The sequence below is a fragment of the Globicephala melas genome, chromosome 19 (assembly GCF_963455315.2).
Source record: "Globicephala melas chromosome 19, mGloMel1.2, whole genome shotgun sequence".
Lineage (NCBI taxonomy): Eukaryota > Metazoa > Chordata > Mammalia > Artiodactyla > Delphinidae > Globicephala > Globicephala melas.
Window position 1 is genome coordinate 41,319,493 of NC_083332.1, and position 16,878 is coordinate 41,336,370.

The following is a 16,878-nucleotide window of genomic DNA, read 5'->3' on the forward strand; positions in this document are numbered from 1 at the left end:
GTTTTTTTTATACTCTAAAGCATTTTTTACAACAAACAAGAAATAAAGAAAAGACAATAAAGATGGAGAGAGAAGGAGAGGAAGAGAAGGAGAATATATGGACCACAAATACTAAAATATTTATCATCTGGTGCTTTACAGAAAAAATATTGCAGATCCATGCTCTAGAGGAAGCATAGAGCAAAAAATTTTAAGTTAGTGAGAGAACAATATGAAACCCCAGGGTGACTAGAGGGCTGTTCAAACTGATGCATGTGTCTGTGTGTCTGTATGTCTCTGTGTGTCTGTGAATCGTTGGCTTTGGCCTGGGGTAGAAATTACATTCTTATTTCTCCATAATCATTGACATGAGACTAAATGCACCTGCCCCATACTAACTATATTAATACCAGACAAACTTTCAGACAAATACATAATATGTAAATATTGTAACAATCTGAAGAACATAATCAATAAGCTTGATTTTATGGGCATATGTAGTATTCCTAAGCTCTCAAGTTCTCAAGTTCCCTTGGAATATTAACCAAAAAATAATAATTTTTCTCATTTATCTTATTTTTACATATTAAGTCATTCCAAATTCAGTGTCAAAACAGCAATCATTTTATTGTTATTTTTCATGGTTCTGGAGGTTGACTGGGCTCAACTAGGTGGTTTTTACTCAGGTTATCTAAAATAGCTGCAGTCAGATGGTACCTGGGTCTAGACACATAGAAAGGCTTACTCACCTTCCTGGAACTTGAGCTGGAAAGACTCAACAGCTGAAAGCTGGAACGCCAGGGGGTCCGTAGGCATCTCTGTCTCCATGTAATATCACTGAGTTGTGTTTCCAGCATGGAGACTCAGAGTAGCTGAATCCTTCACCTGATAGCTCAAATCTAAAGGCTTGTGTCCAGAGAGACAAAGACAGTCAAGCTGTTTTGACTTTTATACACTAACCTTGGAAGTCACACAGCATGTGCCTTCCACAACCTATTCTCCAAGGTAGTCACAAAGGCCTACCTAGGTTCTTATGAAAGGAGAGTTGAAGAATGTGTAAGCATGTTTTAAAATTACCACAATATTTTAGGCTATATAGAAGGTCAGTAAATTTCAATGAACAACATACAAACTAATCTCTGAACATTAATGATAATTTATTGTTAAAAGAAAACATACATTCATTCACCATGTTAATAAATTTTTAAAAGAATGACTATAGCTTCTTGAATTATGCAGACGAAAAGTATGTGATAAAATTTATTCATTTCTGGTGAAAAAGAAAAAAAAACCCTTGGCAAAGTAAGAATAGAACTTTCTTAATATGATGAAGATGATATATAAACGAAAAGGAAAAAACAGAAATCAAGTTAAGTGTAATCTTAAACAGGAAAGGATTAGGAGCATTGTATCTTAAATTGGAAATGAGACAAGGGTGCCCAGTATGACATTTGTATTCAGCATTGTATCAGCAGTTAAAGAGAAATAATTTAGATGTAAGAGATTGGAAAGGACATAAAACTATCATTAGAAAATATGATCATTTGCATAGAGATTCTAAAGGATATTCAGGACAAATTATAAAAATGGGAAATTTGGATAAGGTGGCTGGACATAATATAACAGAAGTGCTTAAATTTCTATCAAAGAGCAAAAAACAATCACAAAATGCAATTATAAGGCAGGATGTATCAGAGAATATCAAGTGCTTAAGAACAAATGTAACAAAACTGCAAAACCTCTGCAGGTAAAACCATAAAATTTTAGTAGATGTTTCAAAAGACCTAAATAAATGAGAAAATAATACTAAATATATGGACATGAAGATAATGTCATAAAGATGTCTGTTTAATAAAATTAACCCACAACTTCAATAAAATTCCAATCAAAATATTGATATGGTTTTATGATGTTACTTGATAAGATGATTCCAAATGTAAATGGAGAAGTAAAGTTATGATAATAGCAGGATTCTTCTAAAGAAGGCATGAGTGGGACTGGTCAGCATCTAGTGGGATTTGCGATTCCTTGGTTAGAATTTGGATTATTTTGTTATTATTTGTAATTATTTTGCAATGAGAAGGCATTGGTAGATTTCAAGAAACCATCTGATCATTCTGGCTGTTTTGTGGAGGAGGCAAGAATAGAGAACAATGAAGCAGCTGAAGTTCCTAGCTATAGATGATGGTGAATTACAGAGGCAGTGATGAGAACTGGTCAGATCCGACATATGATTTGCAGGTAGGTTATCGGGATTCACTGATGTACTGTACATGAGATATGAGGGAAATAGAAGAAACAAGAATAAATTGTCAGTTTTGGTCCCAAGCAACTGGGTGAGTAATGATGCCATCCTTTGAAACAGAGAAGGTTTGGAGTGGCATGGAATTTGGAAAGGATGTGTTGGCCATGATGAGATTCCTAGTAGAGAAGAGAGTAGGCAGTTTGATATATGAGTCGGGAACATAGGGGACAAGTAGAGCATAAAGATTTAAATTTGAGAGTCTACAGAAAATAGATGATATTTAAAGAAATGCAACTAGATGAGAGATCCCAGAAGGAGTAGAGAGAGAGAAGGGTAAATCTGTAGTCAGAGCCCTGAGGAGACCCCCATAATTTAAAAGTCTGAGTCATCATCAGCCTTTTCCAGGAAGGACTGGCCTTTCCATTTCTTTCCTTGTTTATCATGCAGGTAGTAGGAGTTGCCAATGATATTAATCAAAATCTAGGACACACCTGGGCCCTGTGTATAAACTGGCCATTTCAATGCTGTATAGGTAGGAGGTGAGGTCCTGGCCCTTTTCTTGCACTGCCTGCCATCCTGTAAAGCATGTGTACCTGGCAGGGTTTTTCTCCAGAGAACCTGGGAGAAAGAAAAATGTAAATAACTGATTATTAAAAATCCAACCCTTTAAGGCCTAACAGCCAACATTATCTAATTCACAGTAGTTTTTATCAGGAGAATTTTACTATTAGGAAAGTCCAATCTATGAAGTTTTGAGAGGAATATGATTATTCTTTTGGTTGCTTCAAAAGATTCTTTTAAAAATTGAGTCTTCATCCAAGTTAACTTTCTCCCTTGGAGAATAATGGTCAGAAAAGCCCAGATCCATTTTCAGTTTAATTTACAATTTTGTTATACTTAACGTAGTTTTAAACGGGGTGATCTGTGCTCTCAATTAGCTGTGAAAAATATCCTCCTGTCACCAAGATGATTCTTAGAATATTTTATTTTAGTTTAATATACTCTTTAATAGGATCCAAATCACAGAATGTTAAATGTGTAAACTTCGTAGAAAATGAATGAATATCATTAAAATAGAATATGCATTCACTTTAATTACATTATCTAATTTCTTTTAAACATATTTTGGGAGAGAATTATGTTCAAATTTTTCTGTGACCCCTGACTTTTCTCTGCCTTTGTCCCAGGCATCCTCATAGAAAACAGGATCTGTCCCACAATTATCTTAAGACTATAGCAAAGCTACTCTTTTTTCCTATGAATGTTGTTTAAATTACTCAGCAATCTTGATGCAGATTTTTATTTTTCTGCCATCTTTTCTGCAGTTGTTTATATAAAGTATCACCAGTTCTGTGCCCTTGGATTAGTCTCTATTTTTCAGTGTCAGGTTTCTATGTACATTTGGAAATGACAGTCTGCTTGTTCAGTTCTGCCTTTGTTGTACAGGAGGGCTTCAGAATGGTGGGAAGAGTTCCCTCCCACCCAACACAGACACATACTGTAAAAATGGATTGTTCTGGGATTTCTTTTTTTTTTAACATTTTATTTTATATTGGAGTACTGTTGATTTTTTAAACTTTGCTATGGTATTTCTTCATAAATAATTCAGAATGTAAGGGAAGTATGGGAGTTCCCAGAGTAAGAACACGCCCAGCTTACCTCATGTTGGTTTCCCACTTTCTCAACAAGAGACCTTGTATAGGATGCCTTTGTAACTGATGTTCAATATCTTACTGTATTGGAGTCCTTTTGCACTCAGACCTTTATCATCACCCAGGAAGCGATTATACAAGAATCTGTTCCTACTGTAGATTATGTTTAGAGTTCTTCTTAGTTATCACACCACATTCAGCATCATTTAAAGTATGTCTTGTGGGAGGAAGAACAAGCCAGGTGTCCATCCGATGTAGCTCTACTGTCAAATTTATGGTGATCCAGAAAGCCCATTTTCTAGAAGAAAATTTTAGTTCATACAGTGTATGTTTGATGATTATTTTGTGCTTAAACAATATAGTCTTGTAGTTCAGGGACTTTGGTTCAGTTCTTCAGGTAAATGAATGCTATGGATGATGAATAGTCTAAGGAGGAGTACATACAATTAATATGAAGTGAGACTGTTGAGAAGGTTCCCTAATAATTATAATTATTGTTGGAAATTATTGTTAGGTTCTATAATAATTTGCAACTAATGTTAAATACAGTTGTTCCTACCATCTGCAACCTAAAACCTCCAGTTGTGGTAAAGTAGCTGAATCCTGAGGTTTGTTTTTCATGACACATGCTCTATACTTAGTGAAAAATACAGTAAATGGTCTCCATAGTTCTGTTTGCAACAGTAAATCAGTGCCATCCTAGGCTTCATGTTTACTGTGAATAGGTAAATGGCTAAATAAATGACTTATTTTAACACAAATATAAATGAGTTTACATACACATCTAATTAGCATGGTTAATTAAACCAAAGATTTTTCACCTTTTATCACAGTCACAACTCCATACACAGAAGTCATTTAATTGGTGTGTGTTCCTTATTTTTCTTTTAAAAAATCAGCTTATGAAGACTTTAAAAAATATGAAGTGAAAAGAGAAAATCCTTTTATTTATAAAGGGATGGGAAGTGTTCAGGATTTTCATGACATTCTGAAGAGAGGCACTGTTGTGTGAGTAGTACTTTTATAATAAAACTTAAAAGTGTTCTAAAATTATTATTTTCCTAATCATGGGGTGGGAAATGCTCAAAGATTTCAGGATATATGCTAAGGAGTGACATTGGCGTGAATAGAACTAGTATTTGTGTTTTTATTGATTTTTAAATAAAAACTTCAATGTTCTAAAAGCATATTTAGTATGAAGCTATTCAACAGAAACAATAAAAAGCAGAAATAAAAGTAGTAGAACTGAATCCCCCAGGGAAATCTCTATACATAAATTAGCGCACTGTCAGGAAGTTTTTATTCACTTCTCTCTTGGTCTCTCTTCCTGTCACTGTTGTCTTTATCTGACACTCTCTTGTATTCCTCTCTGATGTCCATCTGTTTGTTTCTGCATGTATCTTATCTACCACGATGGCTCTCTCTCTCTCGTTACTCCCCTCTCTCTTCTCTTTTAAAATGTGTGTATGTTTGTGTGTGCATATATAAATACAATTATATCATATATATTTTAGCAACTTTCATTTCCATTTAACAGTATTTCATGGACATATTTAAACTAGTATTTATAAATAAATTATCATTAAAAATTGAACTAATGCAAACTACTTTAGAAGAAATATACTTCACCATATCATACACATATAGAAAGTTGTAGAGAATATCTGGGCACCTGCATGTCACAGAGCTTTATCAAATGTAAATCTTTTCCATAGTTTTTTCAGACATGATATGTAACCCCCCAAAAATGTAATTAATATTTTCTGAATTTCCCAACCTGATATGCACAGCATTGAATCTCGTTGTAGTTTTAATAAACATTTCCCTGATCATTAGTGGAATTGAGCATCTTCTAACATATGCTATTATTCAGTTTCCATCTTCCATGGATCGCCTATTTATACAGTAGAAGTTAAATACTTACCAGTCCCAAATAAATTAAATTCATCCTTAATTAAAATTAATTTAGAATATTAGGCCAAAGACTTCAAAAGCTTTGAGAGAAGGCAAAACGTTGGGCTGGTGACACAACTGCTTGAGAATATCAAACAGAGGACTAGCCTTTAACAATGTGTTATAAAGATGTGAAAGAAAAATGAAAAATATTTACTAGTTAAAGAGGCACAGCCACTGAAAAGAATATAGTCATTAGGCAATCTGTGTTAGAAGATCTTTCCTTTCCAGATTTACACACATTCTGGATCTTATAAAACATTGTCTTAGCTCTTCTCTTTTCTTTCTATTTCTCTCTCTCTCTCTCTCTCTCTTTTTTTTTTTTCTTTTCTGGCAAGAAATTTTGTTGTAACCTTCTCACTTCCAAAAGCAAACAAACAAAACAAAAAAAGACAGTAGTTTGTTGTTCTATAGGTCCTAAACTCAAGACTGCTTGTTGTGGATAATTGTATTTACTCATTCATATTTATTTATTTATGTATTTATTTATTTATATTCATAGTATTTATTTATTTATTTATTGGTAGTTGAATTTACTTACCAAACAGTCTTTACCCATATTTAACCCAATAATTACATTCCACCAGTCTATTATAATGAACTCACTGATTATAAAAAACTGTTCATATTGCTTTGGCTTTACAGCACTAACCCTTTTTCAGTTCCATTCGTTGTAAATAAATTTTTCCTGTGTGTGACTTGTCTCTTCACTTTGATCATAGTGTCTTTCTTTGAATGTAAGATTTTAATTTTTTTTAATTAATTTATTTATTTATTTATTTTTGGCTGTGTTGGGTCTTCATTTCTGTGTGAGGGCTTTCTCTAGTTGCAGCAAGCGGGGGCCACTCTTCATTGCGGTGCACAGGCCTCTCACTATCACGGCCTCTCCTGTTGTGGAGCTCAGGCTCCAGAAACGCAGGCTCAGTATTTGTGGCTCACGGGCCCAGTTGCTCCGTAGCATGTGGGATCTTCCCAGACCAGGGCTCGAACCCGTGTTAGCAGTCAGATTCTCAACCACTGCGCCACCAGGGAAGCCCTAAGATTTTAATTTTAATGAAGTTTAATTTATCATATCTACTTACATTTTGTTTGGTGTTTGTGTGAGTGTGTGTGTGTGTGTGTGTGTGTGTGTGTTAAGAAATTTTTTCTGTACCATTTGGTCATATAAATATTCTCTCATACTTATGTCTAATGATTTTTTAGAAATTTGATTTTCAAAAGTAGGCATCGAATCCACTATGAAATGGTTTTGGGTAATGGATGGATTAAGAATCTAATTTTATTGTTTTATTCCATATGGATGGTCACTTTATCCCTGTGCCATTTATTGAATAATCCATCTTTCCCCACAGACTTGCAATACCAACTTGTTAGATATTGATTTCCCATACATGTAGTTCTTCTCTAGACTCTACTACTGCAGACTTCTGGATCCTCCTTTTGTGCTATTTTTTTTTAACCCTTGAACAAAAACTATACTATGGCTTCTTAATAAATCTTGGCACAACACTGGGGAAGAATCTACAACACACAACATCCATTTTTCTTAAAAATTTATGCCAGTGTTATTGGTCCTTTGCTGTCCCATGTAAATTTTAGTCACAACTTACCATCTTCAGGAAAATCGCTGTTGAGATTCTGATTGAAGTTATGTTCAACTATTAGGTTAATTTGGGGGAGAATTTCCATTACAATAGTGAATCCTCCCATTAATGAACTTGGTGTTTATACATTTAGTTAGTTCTTCAATGACTTTCACTAATAGTTTTGTAAATTTCTCAGTAGAATCTTGCCCAAATTTATATTTAGTAATACTTTTTAGTTTTATATTACCAATGAAAAATGTTTTTAATCAGTGTTTTCTAAGTGGTTAGCTATTAGTATATAGCAATACAATTGATCTAGATAGTATCTATGACTGATTTAGTTTAATTTGTACAAATATCCTTTATGTAGATTCCATTAATTTCTATTTAGAAATTATATAAGATGCAAATAATTGCTTTTTTCTTTTTTCTTCTCCTTATCTTCTTCCTCTTAATTTCTTTTATATTTTATTGTGACTTTTTCTTGTTCTCTTCTGTAAAGTTCAATAAAAATTTGTTCTTCTAAAAATAGAACTACCATACAACCCAGCAATCCCACTACTCGGCATATACCCTGAGAAAACCATAATTCAAAAAGACACATGCACCCCAGTGTTCATTGCAGCACTATTTACAATAGCCAGGACATAGAAGCAACCTAATTGTCCATCAACAGATGAATTGTTAAAGAAGGTATGGCATATATATACAATGGAATATTACTCAGCCATAAAAAGAAACAGTTGAGTTATTTGTAGTGAGGTGGATGGACTTAGAAACTGTCATACAGAGTGAAGTAAGTCAGAAAGAGAAAAACAAATACCATATGCTAACACATATATATGGAATCTAAAAAAAAAAAATTGGTTCTGATGAACCTAGGGGCAGGACAGGAATAAAGATGCAGATGTAGAGAATGGACTTGAGGACATGGGGAGGGGGAAGGGTAAGCTGGGATGAAGTTGAGAGAGTGGCATGGCCATATATACACTACCAAATATAAAATAGATAGCTAGTGTGAAGCAGCCGCATAGCACAGGGAGATCAGCTTGGTGCTTTGTGTCCACCTAGAGGGTGGGATAGGGAGGGTGGGAGGGAGATGCAAGAGGGAGGAGATATGGGGATATGTGTATATGTATAGCTGATTCACTTTGTTATACAGCAGAAACTAACAGAGCATTGTAAAGCAGTTATACTCCAATAAAGATGTTAAAAAAAATGTGTTCTTGACTCAATGAATAAATTTCTAGAGTTTTACCATACACATAAAATTTATGGTGGTGTTTTATATTTCTAATACATTAAGGAAATCTGTCTCTTTCTAAGAATTTGCTAAGTTTGATAAGATTTAATATGAATGATGAATTTTATTGAATGCCTCTTTTTAAAAATCTGTTCTTATAGATACAATAATCTATTGTAGCTACAGTATTTGCCATTTTTTTCCTTTTGATTTTAGTTAATGTGATGCATTGCATCAGAATATTTTTAGATGTTTAGCCAGTCTTCCTGGGATAAACATTATATGTGTATAATTCAATATATATTTTTATATTGATGAATTTAAAGAGCTATTTTTTTCTTATTTAAAACATACTAATATGTCAATAATTTGTATTATTCTTGTCATGGTTTTAATAACAAAGTTCTACAGCTGACATAAAAGTAGGTGGGTATCTTCCTTTTATTTGTTTATTTTTTTTTTGTTTTCTGAAATATTTTATAGGGCGTAAGAATTACCTATTCCTTGACTGTTTTGTAGAAATTTCCTATAAGTTGTTTGAGTTTTAAGTGTGTGTGTGTATAAAAACCACATGAATATTTATTTTCAAAATTTGTATTTTCTATTCCTTCAGAATCAATTTTGGTTATGTTAGCTGAAAGAAATACACAACCTAAAAGTTGAGAATTATGTTTTATTCATCAGGCATGTTGAGCACTTAAGCCTGGGGCACAGCACCTCAAAAAGCTCAGAGGGACTGCTCCAAAGAGGTAAGGGAGGAGCCAGGATATATAGGAGTTTTTGCAAAGACAAACCAGTTAGTTGAACATCAAAAGATTTCTGCTATTTAAAGAAAGATCCAACATCTCAAGTTAATGAATTTAGCTCTTTTCTATGTATAGGAAGATGTAAGAGTCTGGGCTTATTGAAATCATTCATTTGATGCACCTTAACTACCTAGGGCCAGTATCCTGTTATTCTCCATCCTGAACCCACTCAGGATGCACAATTGAGAGTGGTTGCATTGGCTGATGGCTTGTTGGCCACAACATCCTTTGTTTAAGGATATGGCAGGCGACATTTTTCACCATGGTTATATATATATATATTCATTTTAATAGACATTTCATCTAAATCTTCAATTAATTGCCTGCAGCATTTTACTTAATTTTAAACTTATAACATTTCTATTACAGTTGTAACATCTATCCATCTCTGTATCTAAATATTTATAACTTTTATTTCTCATTTATTTGTACATTTTCTTCCTTTTTTGTCTGTTCAATCTTGCTAAAGATTTATATTTTATTTGGTCCTTGAACGAACTACTTTTTGTGTTGTTGATTTTCTATTGTTTCTCTGTATGCTATTCATTAAACTTATAGTATTATTTTCTTTCTTATACTTTCTTCAATTATACTATTGATCTTGAATAATTTGTTGAGTTGAACACATTTATTTTCAGTCATTTTCATGTTAATAACTGAATTTAGGACTATTTATATAGCTGTGTTTACACATTTTGATACGTGATATTGTCATGTTTCCCTTTTAATACTAAATAATTTTCATTGGGTTTATTAGGAAAAATTATAAATAACTCTTCTATTGTTACTTTCTAATAAAATTGCATTGTGGTCAGAGAAGCTGATCATTTTATCAGACTGTCTTACAAGATGAGTTTAGTTAATTTTCATTTAGTGGGTCACAGAATATTTGGACTTCATTTTTTTTCTGTCTTATTTTTTCTTTTGTTTTCCGTTTAAAATATCATTTAGCCTTCTGATGGGTCAATAAACTATTCAAAAGCATAAGTTAGTTCTCTCTGTTGTTTTAGTTTTCTTTCTGCTTCTCATTCCTCCCCCCTTTCCCCATCCCCTTCCTCCTCCTCTGTCTTCTTTGTTGTCTTCTCAGAAACTCCCTAATTTCAGCTTCATTATTCTAGTATCTTTATATTTTAATTTAATCTTTGTATCTAAAGTTTTATCACTATGTTTGGATGCACACTAAATTGTATTCACCTTCTCTCTACTCAGAGTGTAGTTTTAATTTAATCATACATGTTTTTCTTCATTTCTGAAAAAGAAAAAGTCAACTCTTCAAATATCACATCTTTTAATTTCCTCTATTCTGTTCCAGAACAATGGAATTCTTTAGGAAACTCTCAGTCTCTCTTCCATGTGCCCTTAAGTTCTATCCTGCCTAGCAGGCTATTTCTACTTTCTTTTCAGAAATTCTGTCCTCACCTGTGTGCTATGTCGGCCTTGTTTTTGTCTTTTATTTTGATTGCTCTCTTTGGCATTCATAGGCTTTTATTTGGGTTTTCCATATCCTCCTATTATTGTTCTTTTGTAATTTCCAGTTCTATTTTTTGTCAATGTAACCTCTTCCTTCATTTCTCTGAAGACCTTGAACTTAATTGATTTTTAAATTATTTTATGTTCTATTACTTTCAATTTTTTGAGGGATTTGCTTTTTCTACTGACTTAATCTTTAAGATCCTTTACATTAGTATGCTTTGATTTGGGGAGGGTGGGATTGTCTTGACTGAGAATCAATTTCTGTCTGTCTCTCTCACTCCGCATTGTCTCCTAGGGGTTTGTCTATACCTCCCTCCCGCAGTCCTTTAAGACAGCCCTACTTAAAAAAAAAAAAAAATTATATTGCAGTATAGTTGATTTACAATGTTGTGTTAGTTTCAAGTGTACAGCAGAGTGATTCAGTTGTACATATTTTAGATCACAGTCACAATGGGATGTGATAGTCTCTCACTCTGCTGGTTATGGATTGACAGAGCTCCACTTGTGCTTCCTCCATTCTCTCGTTCTTTTCTGCATCACAGAAACCAAAACTGCAGCAAATCTCAAACAACATCAGCATCTGTCCAGGGTCAGAGATGTGCCATTCTGGCCTCTGGTCTCAAGCCATAAATCTGGCTCCAACCCAGCCATGTGTGAGTCATGTTATTCCCCCTTGCTTGATAGGAGGCAACAGTCTCTACCATGACCACCTCTGAACCAGAAACCCCCCACTTAAACTTCAGTTTTGCTTACTTACTCTCTTGCCTTTCTGTTCTAGTCTGCTCTATAGAAATGTTCATTTTGTTTTTCAGTGTTTCAGTGTTCTTTCAGACTTCCCCATATACTTTACATATAATCACTATGATGTTTTTAGTGCAGGGTAGAGTGTGGGAAGCACAAAATTTGAATTTATGATCTTTTCTTGACTGAATGTATAATGATCTTTGACATAATAGCCTTTCTATGAGTTTATGTCATTCTTTTTCTTTTAATATTTGAAGGAACACTTTCTACATTAAAAATAGTAAAACTTTCTTTGTCATATGTGTTTTACTTTTCTATATCTCATTTTATGTAAAGACATGGCTTAGGTTTTTTTATTTTTAGTGATTTCATTGTCAGATTTAACAACTTAAACTTTTATGGTTTCTTGGTTTCTTGATATGCATAGAAAAACTTATCATTAGCAGAAAAAGGAAAAGAAAGAATCATCTGAGCCTTTTCCCAGTTTGTTTAAATATCTGATGCCTCTGAAATTTATTTTGATGAATGGAGTGACATAAGACTCTGACTCTCCCTGCAAAGTCTTATGGGTTTACCAACTTTATTTATGAATAATCCATATTTTACCTCTCTTATTTAAAGTGCCACTTTCTCACATGCTAAGGTCACAAATACTGGTTGTATTTCAGGCTTTATTATCTTCTATTGACCTATTTGTGTCATTACCATACAGTTTTAATTGATACATTTGATATATTTAAATATTTAGAAGAGCTGGTACCCTCTTCTTATTCTCTTCATCCTTTTTTTTTTTTTTCTTACTGGTTCTACAGACTTTGTCTTTTAGATTAAATCTTTAGATCTAGATTCATATTTTTCATGTTTTCCCTCCAAATATTTTTTTAGGAAATTTATGGGGATATCATTACATTTACATGTCAGTGTATGAATTTAAGTTGGGTATTCTTAAAAAGATTATGCATCAAATGGTCCTTAAAGTCTCTCATTCCGTAAGGGCCGTAGAAAATTCTTGATAAGTTAGCCATTCATTAGTGATTTTACCATTTTCTTTCTTGTTTTATATTTTTAGCTAGTTATTTGTGTATAAAGAAACCATTAGATTTTTTCCACTCATTTTATAGTCAATAGCATCACTTCATTCTCTTATTTAGACTTCTTTTTTTTCATTTGCTACCCATGGCTCCCCCATAATCACCTATGTAATTTCTAAATGATTATAAATGTGCCTGCTGTTTTCCAAAATGTATCACTCTTCTTTAATTCTCTTTCCTAATTTTTTATCTTGTACTTTCAAAATGGTACAAAATTATGATAATTATTATGAACAATCATATCTTTATTTTGAGTGTAATAGAAATGTTTTAATATTTCATAGTTAAGTGTGAGGCCAACTACTGACTTCTGAAATTTATTAAATGCCTTCTTAATGCCTATTGAGATGGCTATATTATAAATTATATTAATATCACATCATTCTTGTAGTTTTTAATTGAACTTCAGTTGGGTGCTGTGCATTACTCTATTACTATATAACTAAATTCAGCATGCTAGCAGGTTATTTTTTGTTTGATATTCACAAATGAGATTGGCCTGTGGTTTTCTACTTTTGTGTTATTTTTGGTATGGGTTGGTGTTTCAGAGAATATACCTTTTAAATTATTTCTGCTTCTCTATTTAGGCATTGCTTTTAGTTTTGAAAATGGCTTTATTTAGAATGCAAAATATGCAATTGTGACCCACTGATTTGATTTCACAATGGTTCATGTAATAATTCCCCAAAAATGTAGAATACGAGGAAAGAGGAATTTGATGAACAGGAAAACTTTGCTCAATTATTCATTCAACAAATTAAGTATTTTTCATGTGTTAAGCACTGTTCTACGATCTGGGAATAAAATAAAGTAGTCTCTTCAGACGGCAAAGTTTCTGCTTTCATGAAGCTTACATTCTAGTCAGGGACAAAGGTAGTAAATAGGTAAACTAATATCATTATTATGAAGTGATTGTATTTATGTATATAGAGCCATTAATGTAGATACGCTAGTAAAATGAGCAGAGGTTAAGAATAGAGGACACATCTATCTATGCTTAGGAGAGACCCTCAGAGATGATATCTAAGCTAATATATACAAGACACAAAACTGAATTACTCAAACGGTAGTTTTACAAATATAAAAAGGACAAAGAGGGCACTTAAAATTATCTCTCCTTACATTCTTTTGGCATACACAGTAAATTTTAAGTTCCTTTGGTGATAAATATAGGAAAAAAGAAGGGGGGAAAATCTACTTTTACATGTAAGACACAAAGAAACAAATGTTTCTGGTATTTATGCCAGAACCTGTCCATTGCAAAGAGCAGAATCTCTCAGAGTGATCCCCTTGGAAAAGTTTACACATATTTCAAGAATGCAGCTATGACTCAATATATTTAGGGACTTAATGCTGAATATTACTCCCACAGTTTATGAGACACAAGAAATTCTGTCTCACTATTTTGTATTCATGCTGGGTTGGGAGCGCACATTAGCTTGACAGGAAACCCATTTCACCAAAATTGGTTCTGAATGACTAATTTTAGATGTTTGCAAAAGTAAGTGGTGTTGTGCCTGAGCAGTAGTAGTTTACATAATTGTTCAGGCACCATCGTGTAAAACAGGATATTCTTTACATTTCCCACTGCAGGAACCCAAAGAATGACTTACTTAAGCTTGTAGGAATACCCCAGTGAAATCCCTTCTCAAAAAAAGTATTAGTAATAACAATGATTCTAGATTTTAGGCTCTTCACAAGAAGAGCCTGTGTTTTCTTATTCATGTTTTAACACTTAGTGCCTACAAGATACCTGGAATATTGTTTGTTCCTCAGTTAATGTGTGTTGAATGAATGGAATATTTTTAATTCAATGTTTAATGACAACCAAAAAAATTGTCAAAAAGCTTCTGCACCCTGCAAAGTGAACTTTTTAATTTACTGCACAGTTACCTAATGAATAAATATTTATTCAGATTACAAATAAAATGAGGTAGGACTACACAGAGGGAGTTGTGGTTGTTAACTATTTGTATATTGTAACTAGAATAATGGTGATGCATTATTCTGTTAGAAGGTGATTGGAAATGAGTCAACCAATATTTAAAGAACATTTGACAGGCTCTGTTCTAGGATTTATGGGTACAGCAATGACTAGAAAAGAGCCCTTGCCCTCAAGTAGCTTCTCTATATTGTGGTGGCATTACTATTTTCTCTCTTGTTCATTCTCTACAGCCACTTCTTATTCCCCCCACCCTCTCATTCTGTTTCTCTGCCTGATGTTATTACTTCTACTTTCAAAAATAGATGGAATACTTCCAGGAATCTGAGCTGAACCAAACTAAATACATAAATAATTGCATAGTTCTCATTTTCTGTGCCAGCTACTGCTCAGAATTCAATCTTTAACATAAACATTTTCAACAGAACTGCATTTACAACAGTTATCCTGTTGCTCCAACCACTATCATTCATTTGTGCTACTGCAGGGTCTGCGGATACAGGAAATGCTATTAAATGGACAGTGTATGCAAATCCTCAGAGTGAAATGACCTTTGCATATGCCATCTGTCAAAAAGTTCTGATGGGAGAGATTCTGAAAAACTTCCTACTTGAATAAGGTGAGGGCAAAGGGACAATAGAGCTGACAATTATTTTAAGAACAAAGGTTGCATGGGAGAGATTGGTTCAAGATGGCGGAGTAGAAGGACGTGCCCTCACTCCCTCTTGCAAGAGCACCAGAATCACAACTAACTGCTGAACAATTATTGACAGAAAGACACTGGAACTCACCAAAAAAGATACCCCACATCCAAAGACAAAGGAGAAACCACAATGAGACAGTATGAGGGGCACAATCACAATAAAATCAACTCCCATAACTGCTGGGTGGGTGACTCACAAACTGGAGAACATTTATACCACAGAAGTCCACCCACTGGAGTGAAGGTTCTGAGCCCCAAGTCAGTCTTCCCAACCTGTGGATCTGGCAACGGGAGGAGGAATTCCTAGGGAATCAGACTTTGAAGGCTACTGGGATATGATTGTAGGACTTCGACAGGACTGGGGGAAACAGAGACTCCACTCTTGGAGGGCACACACAAAGTAGTGTGTGCATCGGGATGCAGGGGACGGGGCAGTGACCCCATAGGAGACTGAACCAGACCTACCTGCTAGTGTTGGAGGGTCTCCTACAGAGGCAGGGGGTGGCTGTGGCTCACCGTGAGGACAAGGACACTGGCAGCAGAAGTTCTGAGAAGTACTCCTTGGCTTAAGCCCTCCCAGAGTCCGCCATCAGCCCCACAAAAGAGCCAGGTAGACTCCAGTGTTGGGTTGCCTCAGACCAAACAACCAGCAGGGAAGGAACCCAGCGCCATCCTTCAGCAGACAAGCAGATTAAAGTTTTACTGAGCTCTGCCCCTGCAGAGCAACACCCAGCTCTACCCAGCAGCAGTCCCTCCCATCAAGAAACTTGCACAAGCCTCTTAGATAGCCTCATCCACCACAGGGCAGACAGCAGAAGCAAGAAGAACTACAGTCCTGGAGCCTGTGGAACAAAAAACACATTCACAGAAAGATAGACAATATGAAAAGGCAGAAGGCTATGTACGAGATGAAGGAACAAGATAAAACCCCAGAAAAACAACTAAATGAAAAGGAGATAGGAAACCTTCCAGAAAAAGAATTCAGAATAATGATAGTGAAAATGATCCAGGACCTCAGAAAAAGAAGGTAGGCAAAGAGTGAGAAGGTGCAAGAAATGTTTAGCAAAGACCTGGAAGAATTAAAGAACAAACACCTAGAAGAATTAAAGAACAAACAAACAGAGATGAACAATACAATAACTGAAATGAAAAATACTCTAGAAGGAATCAATAGCAGAATAACTGAGGCAGAAGAACTGTTAAGTGACCTGGAAGACAGAATGGTGGAATTCACTGCCATGGAACAGAATAAAGAAAAAAGAATGAAAAAAAATGAAAACAGTCTTAGAGACTTCTGGGACAACATTAAACAAAACAACATTCGCATTATAGGGGTCCCAGAAGGAGAAGAGAGAAAGAAAGGACCGGAGAAAATATTTGAAGGGATTATAGTTGAAAACTTCCCTAACACAGGAAAGGAAATAGCCACCCAAATCCAGGAAGCACAGAGAGTCTCACACA